This window comes from Hyperolius riggenbachi, chromosome 7 (genome assembly GCF_040937935.1).
Source record: "Hyperolius riggenbachi isolate aHypRig1 chromosome 7, aHypRig1.pri, whole genome shotgun sequence".
Classification (NCBI taxonomy): domain Eukaryota; kingdom Metazoa; phylum Chordata; class Amphibia; order Anura; family Hyperoliidae; genus Hyperolius; species Hyperolius riggenbachi.
The window spans coordinates 30,071,018-30,091,988 of NC_090652.1; the positions used below are offsets into that span (position 1 = coordinate 30,071,018).

Here is a 20,971-nt window from a genome sequence, read left to right on the forward strand (position 1 = left end):
ACGCATACTCCCGGGCTGCTGCAGATTTTGGATTGCGGAGGCGTTTCTGCCTCAATGTTAAGTATAGAAAAAAACGCAAACCGCTCTGAAAAAACGGCACTTCAGAGCGGTTTGCCAGGCGGTTTTTGTTACAGTAGCTGTTCAGTAACAGCTTTACTGTAACAATACATGAAATCTACTACACCAAAAACGCTTCACAAAACCGCAAAATGCTAGCTGAAACGCTACAGGAAAATAAGAAAAAGCGTTTCAAAATCTGCTAGCATTTTGCGGATCTGCTAGCGGTTTTTGGTGTGCACCAGGCCTAAGTGTGTCCTTCTTAATTTTGCTACCCCGGCAATGACACCCTTCTCATGGACTAACTCGTACTTGGTTTGCCGGGTCTCTGTAAACCGCATTTTATACCCTGATTGTATGTATAACCTTGTGCTATGTTGTATAACCTTGTGCTACCTCTCTGTCTGTCACCCCTTGTTTATAATGTATGTATCCCTATTTATTGTCCAGCGCTGCGTAATATGTTGGCGCTTTATAAATACAATAAATAATAATAATAATAATTAGGGATGCTCACCGCATTTTGCGGAATTCTGTTTTCCGCGGTTCCGGTCGGAAATTGGTGATTCCGTTCCGTCGCATCGCAATTGCTATGCGTAGTTCCGTCGGAAAGCGGATTTTTTTAAGCCAATCACAAGGAAGGCCCTAGAAGAAACTTAAAGTGAAAACAACAAGATTTCTGCATGAAAATCGGAATTTCAGCACCAATTAGAGGCTTAACAAAAACCAACCAACAGGATTTGTGCATGAAAATCGGAATTATTTCAGCACCAATTGAAATTGTAATGACCGCAGCAGAACCACCTCTAGGTCCCATAGCCTACGCGACATCTCCTGCTGCAAAAAAAGAAAAAAAATGACCGGTGGAACAGCCACTAGGTCCCATGGCTTACGATTTATCAAAAACGAGGTTTAAATTGAGATTACTGAAATTTTACTGTCGGAACGCGGAATTCCATGGAATTACGCAAAATTCCGACGGAATGTAACGGTTACGGAATTTAACGCTGACAGAATTCCGCGGAATTGGAAACTGCACTTTCCGATCATCCCTAATAATAATGTCTGCTTCCATGAAAGCAGGAAGTAGACACTTTGCAGATGTATTGCAGGATTTGTATCAGCTGTCACAAAGAAATGGTTTTCTTTAAAAGCTATTATGATGTTGCTTATCTTTTAGGCCTGGTGCACACTAAAACCCGCTAGCAGATCCGCAAAATGCTAGCAGATTTTGAAACGCTTTTTCTTCTTTTTCTGTAGCGTTTCACCTAGCATTTTGCGGTTTTGTGTAGTAGATTTCATGTATTGTTACAGTAAAGCTGTTACTGAACAGCTCTGTTAAAAAAACGCAGGCAAAACCGTTCTGAACAGGCGTTTTTCAGAGCGGTTTGCGTTTTTCCTATACTTAACATTGAGGCAGAAACGCATCCGCAATCCAAAAAATGCCTCACCCCGGGAGTATGCGTTTCTGCAAAACGCCTCCCGCTCTGGTGTGCACCACCCCATTGAGATACATTGACCAAGCGGATCCGCAGCCGCAAGCGGCTGCAGAAACGCTGAAAAAGCCGCTCGGTGTGCACCAGCCCTTAGGCCTGGTGCTCACCAAAAACCGCTAGCAGATCCGCAAAATGCTAGCAGATTTTGAAACGCTTTTTCTTATTTTTCTGTAGCATTTCACCTAGCGTTTTGCGGTTTTGTGTAGCGGTTTTGGTATAGTAGATTTCATGTATTGTTACAGTAAAGCTGTTACTGAACAGCTACTGTAACAAAAACCGCCTGGCAAACCGCTCTGAAGTTCCGTTTTTCAGAGCGGTTTGCGTTTTTCCTATACTTAACATTGAGGCAGAAATGCCTCCGCAATCCAAAATCTGCAGCAGCCCGGGAGTATGCGTTTCTGCAAAACGCCTCCCGCTCTGGTGTGCACCAGCCCATTGAAATACATTACCCAAGCGTTTCCGCAGCCGTAAGCGGATCGCAAAACGCAGCCGAACCGCTCTGTTGTGCACTAGGCCTTAGAGCAGAGAGGAAGTTCTGAGTTCTGGTCCGCTTTAAGTATTGTATATCTGCTGAAACAAAATAAAGTGATTTGCATTTTTGTACTTTATTTCCCCCAGTAAAATCTTTCAAATGGCTAGATAAGCAGTTTTCACTTGAGATAACTTCTGATCCTGTCCTTGTCTCTAGGCTATGCAGCCGCCATTGCCCAGGGTAGCCTACCATACAAAGGTCTACACCACCTGATAGCTTGGTTAGAAAAGTTCCCCTGTCCACTGTTCCCCTGTTAGAAAATGTTCCTCTGTCTTTTTGGTCCAATGAGAATTGCTCAGCCAAAAGTCCTGGTTTAATTACTTGGCCACGTAATCTGAAGCAGCTCAGCAGAAGGAGTTAAAGGATAACTGAAGCAAGAGACATATGGAGGTTGCCATATTTATTTATTTTTAAGGCATACCAGTTGCCTGGCTGTCCTGCTGATCCTCTGCCTCAAATACTTTTAGCCATAAGCCCTGAACAAGCATGCAGCAGATCAGGTGTTTCTGACATTATTGTCAGATCTGACAAGATTAGCTGTATGCTTGTTTCTGGTGTTATTCAGACACTACTGCAGCCAAATAGATAAAAAGGGCTGCCAGGGGCGTAACTAGAAATCACTGGGCCCCCCTGCGAAACTTTGGATGGGGCCCCCTCCCCCACACTTTCTGCACAGATAAACTGAACAGAAAACCGACAGACAAATGTACTCCCAGCCTCAGCTTATTACATTCACTCTGTCCGTCTCTGATGGAGCAGAGCTAGCTCTGCAGACTCCTCCAGCATCACTACAGTACACAGCACTGCGGTAGGGGTAGAGATCCTGGGGGTAGAGCAGCGCTGTACACAAGAGCCTGCTGCACACTGAATAGGGATTGTCTACAAAACTTTGTATGATTCATTATCAGTGGCTGAGCAGATGCAGTCATTGAAACAATTGTGCAGAGAAATAGAAAGCTTTTTCTCTCTTTGCCCTTATTTGTCAGTCTTTCAGGACAGGCAAAAGAAACTTCTCCCTCCTACGGGGCCCCCTGCTGCTTCTGGCCCCCCCTGCAGCTGCATGCCTTGCAGGGTCTATTGTTACGCCCATGCTGCCAGGCAACTGGCAATGACAAGCAGACTTATAAAAATGTCCTGCTAGAGCCTCTTAACGGCTCCAGGACGTTTTTATAAGTTAAACAGTGCTGCTGCCGTTGTATGCGTGCGTGCTCCTGTGCGCACACCTCGTTCCCACGAGCGTGCACGTGAAATTAGTGGAAAAAAAATCCATAGAAAAAAATCACCTTTATTTCCAATTACTATATTGTCACCATACTTTGTACTAGGGGCATAATTAAAATCTTGTGATGACCAGGAAATATAGGCAGATAAAATGTGTGGGTTTTATGCACAGTAGCAGTGTTTATATTAAAACTATAGGGGATAAAATTGGAGAAATAGTGTATTTTTTCATCTTTTTCCTTGTTTTTCCCTTTAAAATGCATAGAAAATAAAGTAATTACTAAAAACAAATATCAACCCCAAAAAGCCCAATTGGTGGTGAAAAAAAACAAGCTATAGATCATTTCATTGTGATTAGTAGTGATTAAGCTATTGGCAAATGAAAGGGATGAGCACTGAAAGGTGAAAATCACTCTTGTCCGTTAGGGTAATAACCGCTTTGGGGTGAAGTGGTTAAAAGAAAATAACTATGGCAGCCTCCGTATACTTGTCACTACGGTTGTCCTTTAACAGTCAGCCTCATGGGCTGTTGTCAGCTCCTCAGCATTGTCCATGCTGCTTAGAATGTAAGGGGGTGGAGCCTGGACAGAGCTCTCTGAGGATATTGCAGTGTGCAGTTGTGAAGGTCTGTGCTGCAGGAACTGACTGGTGTTTGGGCTCCTGGCCAGAAAACAGGTGATGCATTTGACATGACCTAATTAACCACTTGAGGACCCACCCTTTACCCCCCCTTAACGACCAGCGCTGTTGTAGCTGATCTGTGCTGGGTGGGCTCTGCAGCCCCCAGCACAGATCAGCGTGCAGGCAGAGCGACCAGATCGCCCCCCTTTTTTCCCCACTAGGGGGATGATGTGCTGGGGGGGTCTGATCGCTCCTGCCTGCGGGTGTTGCGGGGGGGGGGGGCACCTCAAAGCCCCCCTCCGCGGTGAAATCCTCCCCCTCCCTCTCCTACCTGGCCCCCCCTGGAGATCCGGGCTGCACAGGACGCTATCCGTCCTGTGCAGCCAGTGACGGGACGTCCCCTGTCACATGGCGGCGATCCCCGGCCGCTGATTGGCCGGGGTTCGCCGATCTGCCTTACGGCGCTGCTGCGCAGCAGCGCCGTACAAATGTAAACAAAGCGGATTATTTCCGCTTGTGTTTACATTTAGCCTGCGAGCCGCCATTGGCGGCCCGCAGGCTATTCACGGAGCCCCCCGCCGTGAATTGACAGGAAGCAGCCGCTCGCATGAGCGGCTGCTTCCTGATTAATCAGCCTGCAGCTGGCGACGCAATACTGCGTCGCTGGTCCTGCAGCTGCCACTTTGCCGACGCGCGTTACGAGTGCGCGGTCGGCAAGTGGTTAAATAACTTCTACAGCTCAAAGACGTGTGTGTCTAGCGTGGCCATTAAAGTATACCTGTCTCAAAAACTATGACATAGCTCCCAACTGTCCCTCTTTCAGAGGGACAGTCCCTCTTCGGGAGCCCTGTCCCTCTGTCCCTCTTTTCTCCTCAATTGTCCCTCTTTCAGGACTCTGTCCCTCTTTCTATGGAAATATATATATTTCTCTCTACTAAATATATATAGTTTTTTTTACAAAAAAGTATGTTTGATTGACTCTGAACTTTATTCCCATCCTTTAAATTTATATATTACTAATTTTAAAATGTTAATATTAAGGAAATGAAACCAGGATAGAAAGGACCAGTGTGGTTTGAATTATAAAACAACAAATTTTTCTTATGAAATCTTTATGGTTTGCGTGACTAGGGGTGTGACGGGGGCGTGATCAGGGGTGTGGCTTAAGTGTCCATCTTTCTCATCTCAAAAAGTTGGGAGGTATGCTATGAGTTGGGGGGGAGGGGGGCAATTGAGTGCCAGGCGAGGTGTGTAAGGCAGCTGAGTAGAGGGAACAATGGCCTTGGCCAGCGCTCGGAGGCTGCTGTACACGCTCTCGATTATCAGCAGAAGCAGCCACGTTTAATCTAGCATGTGTACATTGCTTTAGTTATAATTGTGCCCGCCCGTTTTGGCTTCACTGAGCTTCTCTCAATTGCAAGTTATCACTATCGATAATAATCATATTTTTATCAGGATTAGTGGGCACTCTTCTTCAATAAGCTTAGTATTACAATAATCCTTAAGGTGGCCACGAATCAACCAAATTGAACGATGTTCCCTTTTTTTTTTTATAAAAATCATCGGTTATAGAGAAAAATCACATTTAATTTTTTTTTTCATATATCCAAATATTAAGTATGCTCCTCCCCCTATCAATATCCAAAACACCAAAAGTCCACAACTTGGTGTTTTTCCTAGTTAGATATAAAATCATTCTTCCAGCCCATAAAGGTCAAGGAATAACCTGCAAATTTCACATGTAGAGTTCCAAATAATGGCCTGACACGTGTTTTGCAGGGAGTTACCGCTTCCTCGGAATCACAGGAGATACAGGATCTTCTCAAAAAATTAGCATATTATGATAAAGTTCATTATTTTCTGTAATGTACTGATAAACATTAGACTTTCATATATTTTAGATTCAAATACACACAACTGAAGTAGTTCAAGCCTTTTATTGTTTTAAAAATTGATGATTTTGGCATACAGCTCATGAAAACCCAAAATTCCTATCTCAAAAAATTAGCATATTTCATCCGACCAATAAAAGAAAAGTGTTTTTAAAACAAAAAAAAGCCAACCTTCAAATAATTATGTTCAGTTATGCACTCAATACTTGGTCGGGAATCCTTTTGCAGAAATGACTGCTTCAATGCGGCGTGGCATGGAGGCAATCAGCCTGTGGCACTGCTCAGGTGTTATGGAGGCCCAGGATGCTTCGATAGCGGCCTTAAGCTCATCCAGAGTGTTGGGTCTTGCGTCTCTCAACTTTCTCTTCACAATATCCCACAGATTCTCTATGGGGTTCAGGTCAGGAGAGTTGGCAGGCCAATTGAGCACATTGAGTATTTTGGGGCAATTGAGCACAGTAATACCATGGTCAGTAAACCATTTACCAGTGGTTTTGGCACTGTGAGCAGGTGCCAGGTCGTGCTAAAAAATGAAATCTTCATCTCCATAAAGCTTTTCAGCAGATGGAAGCACGACCTGGCACCTGCTCAAAGTGTCAAAACCACTGTTAAATGGTTTACTGACCATGGTATTACTGTGCTCAATTGGCCTGCCAACTCTCCTGACCTGAACCCCATAGAGAATCTGTGGGATATTGTGAAGAGAAAGTTGAGAGACGCAAGACCCAACACACTGGATGAGCTTAAGGCCGCTATCGAAGCATCCTGGGCCTCCATAACACCTGAGCAGTGCCACAGGCTGATTGCCTCCATGCCACGCCACATTGAAGCCGTCATTTCTGCAAAAGGATTCCCGACCAAGTATTGAGTGCATAACTGAACATAATTATTTGAAGGTTGACTTTTTTTGTTTAAAAAACACTTTTCTTTTATTGGTCGGATGAGATATGCTAATTTTTTGAGATAGGAAATTTGGGTTTTCATGAGCTGTATGCCAAAATCATCAATATTAAAACAATAAAAGGCTTGAACTACTTCAGTTGTGTGTAATGAATCTAAAATATATGAAAGTCTAATGTTTATCAGTACATTACAGAAAATAATGAACTTTATCACAATATGCTAATTTTTTTAGAAGATCCTGTACATACATATACTCAATTCAATACCTTAAAGTGCACCTGTTATACTCACCTGGGGCTTCCTCCAGCCTCCGTCCCTCGCCATCTCCCCGGCTGTGCCTCGGCCTGGAGCGCGCTGTGTAGTACGGAAGATGGCTGAAGGAAGCCCCTGGTGAGTATAAAACCTGAGACGTAGTTTAAACGGCTTAAGATATCATGAGCGCACTTCCACTATCGAGGAGGAACGCACCTGGCGTGGAGCATATCTTGAGCCGCTTTAAAGGACACCCGAGGCGAAAATAAACTAATGAAATAAACGATTGTATCTGTCTTCATTCTCCTAAAAAATACTTTTTAAGGTACTCCACAATTTTATTTTATGTTTAAATCTACTTTTTAAGTTTTAACTGTTTTATTGTTTTTGCTCAATGACACATTTATTGAAATGTGCCAGAGCTAAAATCTATGAACTATTCATCCTTTTTATCTGTTTCCTGCTCTTTCCTGCTCTCAGAAGCCATCTTCTGCTACGAAAGTGTTTTATAGTTGCAATTTCTTATCAGTGAGGGTCACACTGTAGTCAGGACTGAGTCAGCCACTTACATACCTGATATTTAACTCTTTCAGGCAAAGAAAGAAAAAAAGGAACACAGCATAGTTATTTGTGTGCTAGGCACTGTACATACACATGTCTATCTCATCATGTCACATGTCACTTCGGGTATCCTTTAACCACTTTACCCCCACGCGTACGGATTTCTCCGCCCCTTTTTTCACTCCTAAAAAACCAGGGACGGAGAAATCCGTACCTTCCGCGCTACCGCCGCTGTCCGCGCTCCCGCCGCTCGTGCACGCGCACCCGCCGCTCGTGCACGCCGCCGCCCGCTCGCCCGGAGATCAATGAACGGGAAAATCCATTCCCGTTCGTTGATCTAAGCCCCCGCAATGATCTGCTGCTTCTTTCAGAAACAGCGAGATCATTGTGATTTGGCCAGCCTCCTACTGCTTCCTGTAAGCGTCCTTCCGGACGCTTACAAGTCGCATGTAAACAAACACTCTGTGGCCATCTTGTGGCCAAATAGTAAACTACACCCTAAAAGCATTTTACATATACAAACATTACATTTACACAATAAATTAACTCATTACCTCCCACACTCCCCAATTTTTTTTTTTTTTTTGTAATTAAAAAAAAAAAAAAATACAATAAAAAAAAAAAAACATAAATAGTTACCTTAGGGACTGAACTTTTTAAATATTTATGTCAAGAGGGTATAACACCGTTACTTTATAAACTGCGGGCTTGTAATTAGGGATGGATGCAAAACTGAAAAAAATGCACCTTTATTTCCAAATAAAATATTGTCGCCAAACATTGTGATAGGGACATAATTTAAATGGTTTTATAACCGGGACAAATGGGTTAATACATTTCATGGGTTTTAATTATAGTAGCATGCTTTATTTAAAAACTATAATGGCCGAAAACTGAAAAATAATAATTTTTTCCCACATTTTTTCCTATTTCCCCATTAAAACACATTTAGAATAAAATAATTCTTGGCATAATGTCCCACCTAAAGAAAGCCTAATTGGTGGCGAAAAAAACAAGATATAGTTCATTTCATTGGGATAAGTAATAATAAAGTTATAGACAAATGAATGGAAGGCGCGCTGAAAGGTGAAAATTGCTCTGGTGGTCAAGGGGTAAAACCCCTCAGTGGTGAAGTGGTTAAGATCTGGAATTGACTTCTGTTTATATTTTTCATGTGTCTCCGAGGAAGTAGTGGTTCACTACGAAAAACGTGTGAGGCTGGGTTCACACATGACATAACGTGAAGAAGTTTTATGAAGGTGCGTGTGCCATTTTGTAATGTGTTTTTGATGCGGTTACGTTTTTTAATGCAGATAAGTTTTGCATGCGTTTTAATGCGTTTGCGGTTCGCATATGCGTTTTGTATGCGTTTTTATATTTACATTTATGCAAATCACTAGAAAGACAACAGGAAGGGGAAACACATCAGAGATCTTTATTTAAAAAAAAATCAAAAAAACGCATTAAAACGCTATCCATATGCATCACCATAGACTTTCATTATGTGCGTTTTGAGACCCATCCTGCATAATAGGCAACAAAACCAGCGTTCGCAAAACGCATACTGTAAAACGCATAGAAAACGCATCTTTTTCTGCGTCCCATTGACTAACATTGCTGCCATGTGTGCACTCGTCCTCAGGCTACTCTGCATGTAAAATTTGCATGTTATTCTTCCATCAATATGGACTTTAATCATTTGGAAGAAGAATGCATATCCGTGTTGGATCCAGGTTAAACCCCAAGGTTTCGACTTCGGGGGGGGGGGGGGGGGGGAGTTGGTTTCAGTCGAGAGACAATGGTCAATTTTTTAAAATTCTTTCAATTGAAATCTGATCGAATGTGTTGGAAAAATCAGATAGAAAAATCCAAAAAACAAACGTATTATTCGTGTTTTTGAAATTTTTGGGGAAAATCTATCATAGGTGGTATAGTATATTGGTTTGATGTTTTCAAATTTTTTATTCAAGCAGTATAGAACCTTCCCATTCCTCCGTCCAGCCCATGGTTGCAGTGCTGACCTCTCCAGTCCCCGGGTAGTTTTGAGGATGGTGCAACGCTACTGAGCATGCACCTGTATCTGTCAAAGACGAGGGTAATTTGGAAGAGCTATTTGGTCATACAGCTTTAGTGGCGGACAGCAGGAGAGGTTTTCGGGGTTTTTTTTACTTTGACTTTTGTTAATTATCAATGCTGTAATGCCCCATTCACACCTGAAAGCACAAAACACCAGCGATTACCGCCGGCATATTGCGGGAGTGATCTTCCCGCGATTACACGTGGAAAAATCACTGTACACTGCGGCGATTTTCCTGCGATCACGTTTAACGCTTCTATAGCACTGAAACGCGATTGCCGGGAAATTGCCTGAAAATGGTGCAGGCTACACGTTTGCATTTGGCGATTTGCGTTAATCGACGGCGATTAGCGCAAATCGCCCAAATGAGAACGGGCCCATAGGGTTCTCATTGCACTAGCGCTTTCCAAAGGGCTAGCGCTTGAACATTTTGCCGAAATCGCCGGCAAAATGCTCTAGTATGAATGGGGCCTAAGGACTGATTTTAATAGTTTTGTTACTGCTGATCTCTTGGGATTCTCATGCACAACAGTCTCTACAGTTTACCAAGAAGTATGTGCACAATTGTAAACATCCAGCTAGTGGCAATTCTGAAAACAGAAACACTTGCTGATGGAAGAGAAGAATAGCCAGACTGGCTACAGTGACTCAGATGTCAAATCTTCAGAAATTGTGCGCGATGTGTCGCAATGAAGCAGAATCTCAAAGGAACAAGTCCAGCATCTTGTGGAATCCATGTCCTGGTGAGCTGAAAATGCTGTGAAGGCAAGGGGAGGCCCAGTATTAAGCAAAGTACACACATGCGAGAATTGTCACCCATCGGGGATCGGGACACAATTCCTTAGGTGACAAATCGGGGACTGATACTGTGCAGACACATCTGTAGGCTTCAGGCTAGCGATGCGTTCTGTTATTATGGAGAAGGGGCGGAGGAACGACGATCAGTGCACAGCGGAGCCGGGTAAGGGGAGTGAAAATACAACTGGGCATGCTTGGGCACTGGGGTTGTTGAGGGACGTCAGGCTTGTGCTGTACACACACTAGATAGGTGAACGATTAGCTGTTATTGGCCATTTCTGCCAAATCTTATCTAATGTGTATATGTACCGTAAGCGTGCTGTTCCTAAAAAAAGTGCTCAGTCAGCGTATGTCCCCCCTGTGCACCTGTGTATAGGGCTGTGTGACATTAGACTTAGAAACTTCTGGGAAACTGGGACAAATGTGAATAATTTACCAGCTATGGAAACTGCTGCATGTTGTATAAATGTGGGTTATTATAATACAATATACTCAAGCTACATACGCACTGGCAATAATAGTTGACCAAGATGTCCAATAATGACCATTTCAGCTGACGATCGAGAATGTGTACAGTGGCTGCCCAATTGATCCTGCTTGGGTGTCGTTAAAGATCAGTTTTGCCAGATCCAGCCTCCAAGCAACAGCACCAATCGTAGTGTTATTTCCACTCTCCCCGCAGGAATCCGCTCCGTTGTGCACTGATTGCCGTCCCTACGCCCGTCGAGCTGACCGATGATATCCGCCTAGTTTTTTTCTTTGCTTTGGCAATACCTGTATATATTTTGGTCATGCCAATAAAGCTAATTTGAATTGTGTGTGTATGTGTGTGTCTGTAGTGTTTGTGTGTCTTGTACATGTAGTGCGTGTGTGGGTAGGTATATGTGCATGCAGTGTGTGTGTTGTGTGTGTGTCCATAGTGTGCCTGTAGTGTGTGTGTCTGTGGTGTGTGTGTAGCGTGTGTGTGTCTGTAGCGTGTGTGTGTGTGTGTGTGTGTGTGTCTGTAGCGTGTGTGTGTGTGTCTGTGGTGTGTGTGTGTGTTGTGTGTCCATAGTGTGTCTGTAGTGTGCGTGTGTGTGTCTGTAGTGTGTGTGTAGTGTGTGTGTCTGCAGCGTGTGTCTGTGGTGTGTGTGTGTGTTGTGTGTGTGTCCATAGTGTGTCTGTGTGTCTGTAGTGTGTGTCTGTGTCTGTAGTGTGTGTGTCTGTGGTGTGTGGTGTGTGTGTGTGTGTGTGTGTCTGTAGCGTGTGTGTGTGTGTGTGTTGTGTGTGTGTCCATAGTGTGTGTGTGTGTGTGTCTGTGGTGTGTGTGTAGTGTGTGTGTAGTGTGTGTGTGTCTGCAGCATGTGTCTGTGGTGTGTGTGTTGTGTGTGTCCATAGTGTGTCTGTGTGTCTGTAGTGTGTGTGTGTCTGCAGCGTGTGTGTGTCTGTGGTGTGTGTAGTGTGTTGTGTGTGTCCATAGTGTGTCTGTGTGTCTAGTGTGTGTGTCTGTGGTGTGTGTGTGTGTCTGTAGCGTGTGTGTGTGTGTGTGTGTGTGTGTGTGTGTGTGTGTGTGTGTGTGTGTGTGTGTGTCTGTAGCGTGTGTGTGAGTGTGTGTGTGTGTGTGTGGTGTGTGTCTGTGGTGTGTAGTGTGTGATTTGTGTGTGTGTGTAGTGTGTGTGTGTGTGGTGTGTGTGTGTATGTGTCCATAGTGTGTGTAGTGTGTGTGTGTCAGTGGTGTGTGTGTGTGTGTCTGTGGTGTGTGTGTAGTGTGTGGTGTGTGTGTAGTGTGTGGTGTGTGTCCATAGTGTGTGTGTGTGTGTGTGTGTGTCCATAGTGTGTGTGTGTGTGTGTCCGTGGTGTGTGTGTGTCTGTGGTGTGTGTGTCTGTGTGTGGTGTATGTGTGTGTGTCTGTAGTGTGTGTCTGTGATGTGTGTAGTATGTGTGTCTGTAGTGTGCATGTACTGTGTGTATATGTGTGTGGGCAGGTAACACCATGATGATACCTCGGGGTCTGACAGGTGGAGGGAGACCCTCAGCACTCTATCAGGGACTTCACACACACACATAATGAGAGTTCTTCCACCCATTGGTGCTAATTGGTGCACATTATCATGTGTGTGAGGATGTGTGCTGTGGGCGGGGCTAGACCACACTATCTGGGTCATGTTAGGTTTCTGCACGGGCAAACGGTCCAGTCAGTTTTACAAGAATAATCCATCCAGTGCATAAAAGGGGATGACTGTCTTGGGCAAACATTCCTGATTATTCCACAGAGAAGGGAAGGAGGCGTCACACTGTGACATCACTCCATAGGGGAACATAGCAGCCAATTACTGGATTCCCAAACTGGCTGGACCTGTTTCCCCCGACCTGTGCTATCTGACACACATCCATATTTGTAGCTCTCTTTCCATCTCCTCCCTCTGAAACTCATCGGCCTGCCATACATTCAACGATCGACCATCCCATTCAATCACTTTATCGATTTGGGCTCAAATCAGTGCCGCAACAAGCAAGCCCGATCAGCAATTCTACCGATTTGCAAAATTAGTGATAGGCTTCCGAGTAGCTACGAGTTTGTTGCTACTGGGATTTGAAATGCTAATTAAGCTTAATAAATGCGGGTGTGACCGTGGGGAGGGGGGGGGGGGTTAACTTACCCAGAAGTCCATGGGATCCTATGCATATTATTCCCCTCACATGCGACATATGTGACGCATTCCATGACTCACTACCGCACTTTCTCCTTCAAACCTGTATTCATTAAGATTTGGAATCCGAGTAGCTACAAACTTGTAGCTACTCGGAAGCAGATCTCTGGTCGAGATATAGGCAATGGATCCCCAACCACTGTCCCCCTCCAAATGTAAATTGTATTTGTAAATCTCACCTGCTCCAGCTGCAAAGTCTCGTCCACCTAGCACTGCCAGGCGCTTATGTGTGACATTTCCTCGGACGATTCTAGGATGGCCACTGTGGTCCTACAGCCTGCAGTGGTTGCCCCAGAGGATTGTGGGATGGCCACTGTGGCCCTACACCTTGCAGTGGTTGCCCCAGAGGATTGTGGGATGGCCACTGTGGTCTTACACCCTGAAGTGGTTGCCCCAGAGGATTGTGGGATGGCCACTGTGGTCTTACACCCTGCAGTGGTTTCCCCAGAGGATTGTGGGATGGCCACTGTGGCCCTACACCTTGCAGTGGTTGCCCCCGAGGATTGTGGGATGGCCACTGTGGTCCTACAGCCTGCAGTGGTTGCCCCAGAGGATTGTGGGATGGCCATTGTGGTCCTACAGCCTGCAGTGGTTGCCCCAAAGGATTGTGGGATGGCCACTGTGGTCTTACACCCTGCAGTGGTTTCCCCAGAGGATTGTGGGAGAGCCATTGTGCTCCTACAGCCTGCAGTGGTTGCCACAGAGGATTCTGGGAGGGCCATGGGGCTCCTATAGCCTGCAGGGGTTGCCTCAGAGGATTCTGGGATGGCCACTGTGGTCCTACAGCCTGCAGTGGTTGCCTCAGAGGATTGTGGGAGAGCCATTGTGCTCCTACAGCCTGCAGTGGTTGCCTCAGAGGATTCTGGGATGGCCACTGTGGTCCTACAGCCTGCAGTGGTTGCCTCAGAGGATTGTGGGAGAGCCATTGTGCTCCTACAGCCTGCAGTGGTTGCCTCAGAGGATTCTGGGAGGGCCACTGTGCTCCTACAGCCTGCAGTGGTTGCCTCAGAGGATTCTGGGATGGCCACTGTGGTCCTACACCCTGCAGTGGTTGTCCCAGAGGATTGTGGGAGAGCCATTGTGCTCCTACAGCCTGCAGTGGTTGCCCTAGAGGATTCTGGGAAGGCCACTGTGGTCCTACACCCTGCAGTGGTTGCCCCAGAGGATTGTGGGAGGGCCAATGTGCTCCTACAGCCTGCAATGGTTGCCCCAGAGGACTGTGGGAAGCCTGTGTCTGGTGTGTTGCTCCAGTCACCATGCACCAGCATACAGAGCTGGCAGGTTTGCTGTGTGTCTCCCTTTCATCCCAGCCAGAAGGGGGGTCACTGGTGTGGGAGCTGCTGCCCCTGTGATGGGGACACTTGACATTTGCACTGTCTTGCTGTGCAGGTGCAGAAATTGACACGTAGGGTGTTGGTCAGATTAAAGGGCCCTGGGCATCCAGCAACATCCCAGGAGAGCCTGGCCTCTGATCACAGGCCTGGGTGACAGGAGGGATAGAGAAAGCTAAACACTGAGAGGAAGCTGAGGGGAGAGGACATGGCGAGAGCTGGACAAATGGGAAATGATTGCTGTTTACACAGGCTGCATGTGCTGCACACAGCTATTTACTGTCCTCGCTGGGCGTGGCCCCGCATACAACACCTATGTGTGACTTCATGTTCTATGTATCTTTACAGTATTAATGTATGGAGGACTAATGGCCCATGTATGGCAGCGATGTCCAGCGCCCCTCTTTCGAAGCCTACTGACTGTTCATTAACCTCACCGATAGCGTTCTATGCTTATCACAATCATTCATACTTAATGTTGGACGATTATCAGGGGTACGTTTAAAAGCACTGCATGTTAAATTAAAATGTCCACGATGGTAGAATAACAGTAAATTTACCCCTTACTCCTTTTACTGTTAGTCGAATACCGCAACTTTATCACTCACCCTAACCTAAGGGCCAGTTCGCACGGGCAGAAACGCGTATTTTTTTGCCCGTTGAATGCCGAGTTTGAAAACAGATCAATGGCTTCAACGTTTGAATGATTGAATGTGGTTTGTTCAGACGACGGTTACAGCATTTGTGAGAGTGCCGCAGTCGATCACTCGTCTCGGATGCTGCGTGTAGCAACTTGGAGTCTGCTGCGTTTGCGGTTCTGTGTCCACCTAGGGGCTCAAAACGCAACTTGACGACAAAACGCCGGGAACCGATGCCAAACGATTTTGGTAGCATTTTGAACTGGCCCTAACTGTCCCATTACCCCTCCCCTACCTATGCCTAAAATTAGCCCCCTCCCCTACCTGCACTTAAAGGACTCCTGAAGTGAGAGGTATATGGAGGCTGCCATATTTATTTCCTGTTAAACAATACCAGTTGCCCAGCAGCCCTGCTAATCTATTTGGCTGCAGTCATGTCTGAATCACATCAGAAACAAGCATGCAGCTAATCTTGTCAGATCTGACAATAATGTCAGAAACACCTGATCTGCTGCATGCTTGTTCAGGGGCTGTGGCTAAAAGTATTAGAGGCATAGGATCAGCAAGATAGACAGGCAACTAGTATTGTTTATAAGGAAATAAATATGGCAGCCTTCATATTCCTGTCACTTCAGTTGTCCTTTAGCACTAAACCCTTCCCCTGCCTCACACTAATCACCGGCCGACACCTAACTATAAGCTCCCCCACAGTTATCACTGCTATTCTCTCTCTCTCTCTCTCTCTCTCTCTCTCTCCGCAGCTACATATCTCCAGCGACAGACCCTAAATGGAGTTCAGGCTCCATAGAAGCTGTACTCCATAACACATCAACGCTGCTCCTGACGCAAAATAATGCTACTACCACCCCTAATTTTGAAAGTTTAACTATTCTATAGCGGAACTCCCGTTTCCAAATTACCTTCGCTATAAGTAAGAAGGGTATACATGCCACAATCCTCAATAACAGGTTATGATACAGTGCCTTGACGAAGGGGACCTTGCGAGGCCACGAAAATGGATGCAGGGTTGCTGCCCTTCTTGCTGATATCTATTTCAATAGGCTTCCCAGATCTTCTTCGAGCTTACCATTCCTGAACAGGGCCCTCATCTTCATGCGGCCGCCCTCTCGACCATGTACAAGCGCATCCAGACTGAGCATGCACGAGTAATGTCTGTGCATGTCCAGTAAATCGAAACCACTCAGCACGAGCAGTTTCGTTCTACTGGGCATTCACAGACATTACTTGCACATGCTCAGTATGGATGCGCTCGTACATGGTCGAGAATTTTTCATCTGTGCATGAGCGCTTTGTTCTGTTAACAATGAGAAGACCTTAAGGTACCCATTAATGGTACAATCACCCAAATGATTGAGTGTATGATCAATCAGATTGGGTAAAATTAATATTGTCTATCAACGACGAACAATCGGTCTATCGATCATTCCGTTTTGGAAGCATTCTTTTAGTCTGATTGGATTGCTTATAATTTCCCCTCCATTGGTGGACGCGTTCCCAATCGATCACAACGATTGGATCGGACAGTCAGTTGCTTGTCTCCACGAAAAACCATATGTGACAGTATTGCTGCCATTTGCACAGAACTGTTCTCTTCCACATCGTTCCTGGATGTTGATTGGTCAGGAATCATTTATATGCAATAACTTTTATCTAAATTGTGTTGTCAGGTTTAGTAGACATATCAATTATTAGGCTGTTGTTTTACTGCAGTTTTATACGCGGGTCTAGTAGAGACAGTCTATAGACTTGAGCGCTCACAACCTGGAAACCGAGTCTGGGAGACACAGACAGACATACAAACCCATGGAGGAGAGACTATATGAACACTGTGAGCAGAAGACCCTCAAGAACGAGAATCACTTCCTGCTGCACTGCCCCAAATATACTGCAACCCGGGAAACCTTCTTTAGGATACCCAATGTGACATGATAAGATAGACGTGTATGTACAGTGCCTAGCAATATCCAGGGGCGTAACAATAGGCCCTGCAGCCCCTGCGCCCGCGGGGGAGGGCCCGGCCCCCCCTTGGGGCCCGCTCGTGGCCGTTTTGTCGGGGCTGGAGGGGTTGCAGCATGAGGGGAAAGCCTTGCCCACAGTCGGCGGGGAGAGGGGAAGTTCCCCCCCTCTCCCTCACCTCGGGGCTCTCCCCTCTGCGCTCCCCTCCAGCTAGTTACCGTGTGTGGGCAGCGGGCAGCAGCGGCGGCAGATACATACCTTCTTCCTTGCGTTCCATCGCAGCCTTCTCGCTCTAGCAGCTGACGTCACTTCCGGAAGTGACGTCAGCCGCTAGAGCGAGAAGGCTGCGATGGAACGCAAGGAAGAAGAAGATATGTATCTTGCCGCCTCCGCTGCTGCCCGCTGCCCACACACTGGAGCTAGTACACTAGCTGGAGGGGAGCGCAGAGGGGAGAGCCCTGAGGTGAGGGAGAGGGGGGGAACTTCCCCTCTCCCCGCCGACTGTGGGCAAGGCTTTCCCCTCATGCTGCAACCCCTCCAGCCCCCACAAAACGGCCCCGAGCGGGGCCCGCTCTGAAATTCTGCAGGGGGGCCCGGTGGGGCTTAGTTACGCCCCTGGCAATATCTATGCTGGGTTCCTTTTTTTTCTTTTTTTTTTCCTCTGTCTGAAAGCGTTAAATATCAGGTATGTAAGTGGCTAACTCAGACAGGAAGTGACTACAGTGTGAGCCTCACTGATAAGAAATTCCAACTAAAAAACACTTTCCTAGCAGAAAATGGCTTCTGAGAGCAAGATAAAAAGGGGAATTTCTTGTCAGTGAGGGTCACACTGTAGTCACTTCCTGTCGATATTTAACTCTTTCAGGCAGAGAAAGAAAAAAGGAACACAGCATAGTTATTAGTATGCTAGGCACTGTACATACCCATGTCTATCTCATCATGTCACATGTCACTTCGGGTATCCTCTAAGAAATTGATGGAACTCTATACCTGCATTTAAAGGGGGCTTAGATGCTTTCCTTGCATTGAAAGACATCGATGGCTACAATTACTAGGTAATGCCTAATGATGTTGATCCACGGATTTTATCTGATTGCCATCTGGAGTCGGGAAGGAATTTTTCCCTTTAGGGGCTAATTGGACCATGCCTTGTAAGGGTTTTTTTCGCCTTCCTCTGGATCAACAGGGATATGTGAGGGAGCAGGCTGGAGTTGTACTTTGTTCTCTGGTTGAACTCGATGGACGTATGTCTTTTTTCAACCAAAATAACTATGTAACTATTTCCAGACTTTCAGGCTGGTTTCACACTGCACATTGGCGGTAGCAGTGCGTTGCAGGGACTGCACCGCCAAAAACAGGCCTTCTGGGATTATTGCTTTAGTTGCTCACTTCCTGTGGCCGAATGGATGACGTGTGCGGAAGCGTATTACGTAAAATATGCCTCTGGCAATGTGCGACACTTAAACTTGTGGCGGTCATTTTAAAAAACATGCCGCACCATAGACTTACATGAAAACAAAAGTGTCTCAGGTACCATACTTACCCAAGGCTTCCTTAAAGAGAATCTGTACTCTGAAATTCTTACAATAAAAAGCATACCATTCTATTCATTATGTGCTCCTGGTCCCCTCTGTGCTGTTTCTGCCATTCTCTGCTGCAAACCTGGCTTGTAATTGCCAGTTTTAGGCAGTGTTTACAAACAAACTAACCAGCTTCTAATAGGCTCAGCTAAGCAGAGTGTGTTAGTCACACAGAGCCTGCAGGGGGTGTGTACAGCTTCTAGCTAATCACAAGCAGCCCTGCACATTCCAGTCTGACTGCCTCAGCCTGACTGTGCCGACTATAGAGAGAAGATTAGATCATATAACAGAGATAACACAGCTACTGTGCAATTAGGAAAAGCTGCAGTAAGCCAGACCACATTAGAAAAGGCATAGGAACTTATAGCATAGAAGAAATAAAGATAAACAATTTGTTACAGAGTCTCTTTAAGCCCCCTTGAGGCCACTTGCCCCTCGCCGTCTTCCCGGGTGGCTCCTGTCCCCAGCAATTCGCCCTGAAAGCTTGGCTGAGTCACACTTCGTCACGCATGCACGGCTAGCAGAACACTTGCAAGCGCAGAACATTTCCAGCCACCTGAGCATGATGGGGGAGCGCGCCTGGCCGTGCTGCGCATGTGCGATGAAGCGCAACTCAGCTTCAAGCAAGTATGGAACCTGAGAGGCTTCTTGTCTCAGGTTCTCTTTAAAGATCTAATCCACCATGACGGGCGTAATCGTCGCGCGTCGTTTGCATGATCGCTTTTTTTTATTTGATGTGAGTCGGGCATAGGAAGGGCTCTGTCTGTTGCTGAGGACCCTGCAAGTTTAGTGCTGTTTACATTGTGGCAGGTGATGAACCTTCCCAACAAATGTCATCTAACAACTTGGACATTACAGAGAGTCACTGCTGAGAGGTGACAAGGGAGCAAGGTGTTAATTGTGTAATGAAGGAGATTAAGTGAGTCTAAACACAGAATTACACTGTGTACAGAGCCCCTCCTGCCCAGCCCAGCTCACACTATTATATATTCATTATACACCATTATATGCTGATCATCCTCATACTACACACAAGACCACAGACTGGACGGCGGCTGCCTGTCTGCTCCTCAGAAACAGTGACCCACTGCCGTACATCTCTGTCTTATTTTAAAACTTGTCTCCCATGAGAGAAATGTATTAGCCAAGGGATGTCAGAGTTGGTTCACACTGGAGCGATTCTTCTGCGCTTTGCTGATTGCCGGCGATCAGCAAAGTGCTGCTACTAATGTATCCCTATGGAGATACACTCACACTGCAGCAGTTGTGATTTCGATTAATCACAAACGCTCCGCATGCAGCATTTTGGGGGCGATTGTGATGTGATTCTCGTTCTATTGAATCGCAAGACTTTTTGTAAAATCGTTCGGCTCGCAATCGCGGGCTAGCGGCGCTCCGATCGCCGAGTGTGAACTGGCACTCACTGGTTTTGAGTCAAGGATGTCTTTTTCACCAAACTTCGGGCTGGTTCACACGGGCGTTTTTGTGGCGTTTAAGACGCTGCGTTTTTTGGGATCTACCGCCGTCCCATTCAAGTGAATGGGAGCGTTTAGAGCTGGCTTTTGCAGGCTTTCATGAAAGCCTGGCGGTAGATCCCGGCGTTGCTCCTAGTCTCGAAAGCAACATGTTGCTTTCAGAGGCGGTAAACGACAGGAAACAATAGCAGAGACCAGAATTGCTAGCCTTGAACGCTTCCCAAAAGCCTTCAAAAGCTAGCGTCTAAACGCTGGCGTTAAAACGCCTCGTTTGAACGTGGCGCCGAGTGAAAGCTCGGCAGAAGCACGTGTGAACCAGCCCTTCCTCTTTCAAAAGTGTGGTCATGTGACCTGAAGTAGTTAACAGCAGGCTGTGTGGGTGATGTTGCTGATTGGCCCAGAATAATCTTGTATATGCTGTACACAGGCACAAATAAAGCACCCCGAGGCCGGCACTGCAAACCGCCCCTGGGTCCACACCGCACCCTCAAAAACAGGCCTTTGGGGATTACTGATATAGTACGCGGTAATCCGCTTCTGGCTAACAGCCAAACAGGAAGTAATGCTTGCTTGTGGTCACTTCCTATTTCGGAAATACGGAAGTGCGCGGAAGCGTATGGTAAACATATGCTTGCGCGCTGCACTGCCACCATTTTTAAAAATCCCTGCTTCGCTATAGACTTACATGACTTCGGTTCCACTGCACGCCGTCGCAGAGGTCGCGCGGCAACTTCGGTATGTGCTAGCGGTACATTGGCGGCTTCCGGTGCACTGCACGCTGTATGGAAGCACCCATAGGCTTTCATTGGCATAGCGGAGAGGTGCAGTAAAATGACTCACTGCACCAGTGTGAAGGGTTAGTCAAGTGAT

General features: G+C 46.2%; 1 protein-coding gene across 2 annotated transcripts in view; it reads left to right on the top strand.

Moving 5' to 3' along the window:
- Nucleotides 1–8,721: 8,721 nt before the first annotated feature.
- Nucleotides 8,722–20,971, top strand: part of LOC137524213 (T-box-containing protein TBX6L-like) — a 32,764-nt gene continuing 20,514 nt past the window's right edge. For both annotated transcript variants that reach the window (XM_068243820.1, XM_068243821.1), the window contains exon 1: nucleotides 8,722–8,794. The gene's annotated coding sequence lies outside the window, so the exon portion shown is untranslated. The remainder of the gene's footprint in view (nucleotides 8,795–20,971) is intronic.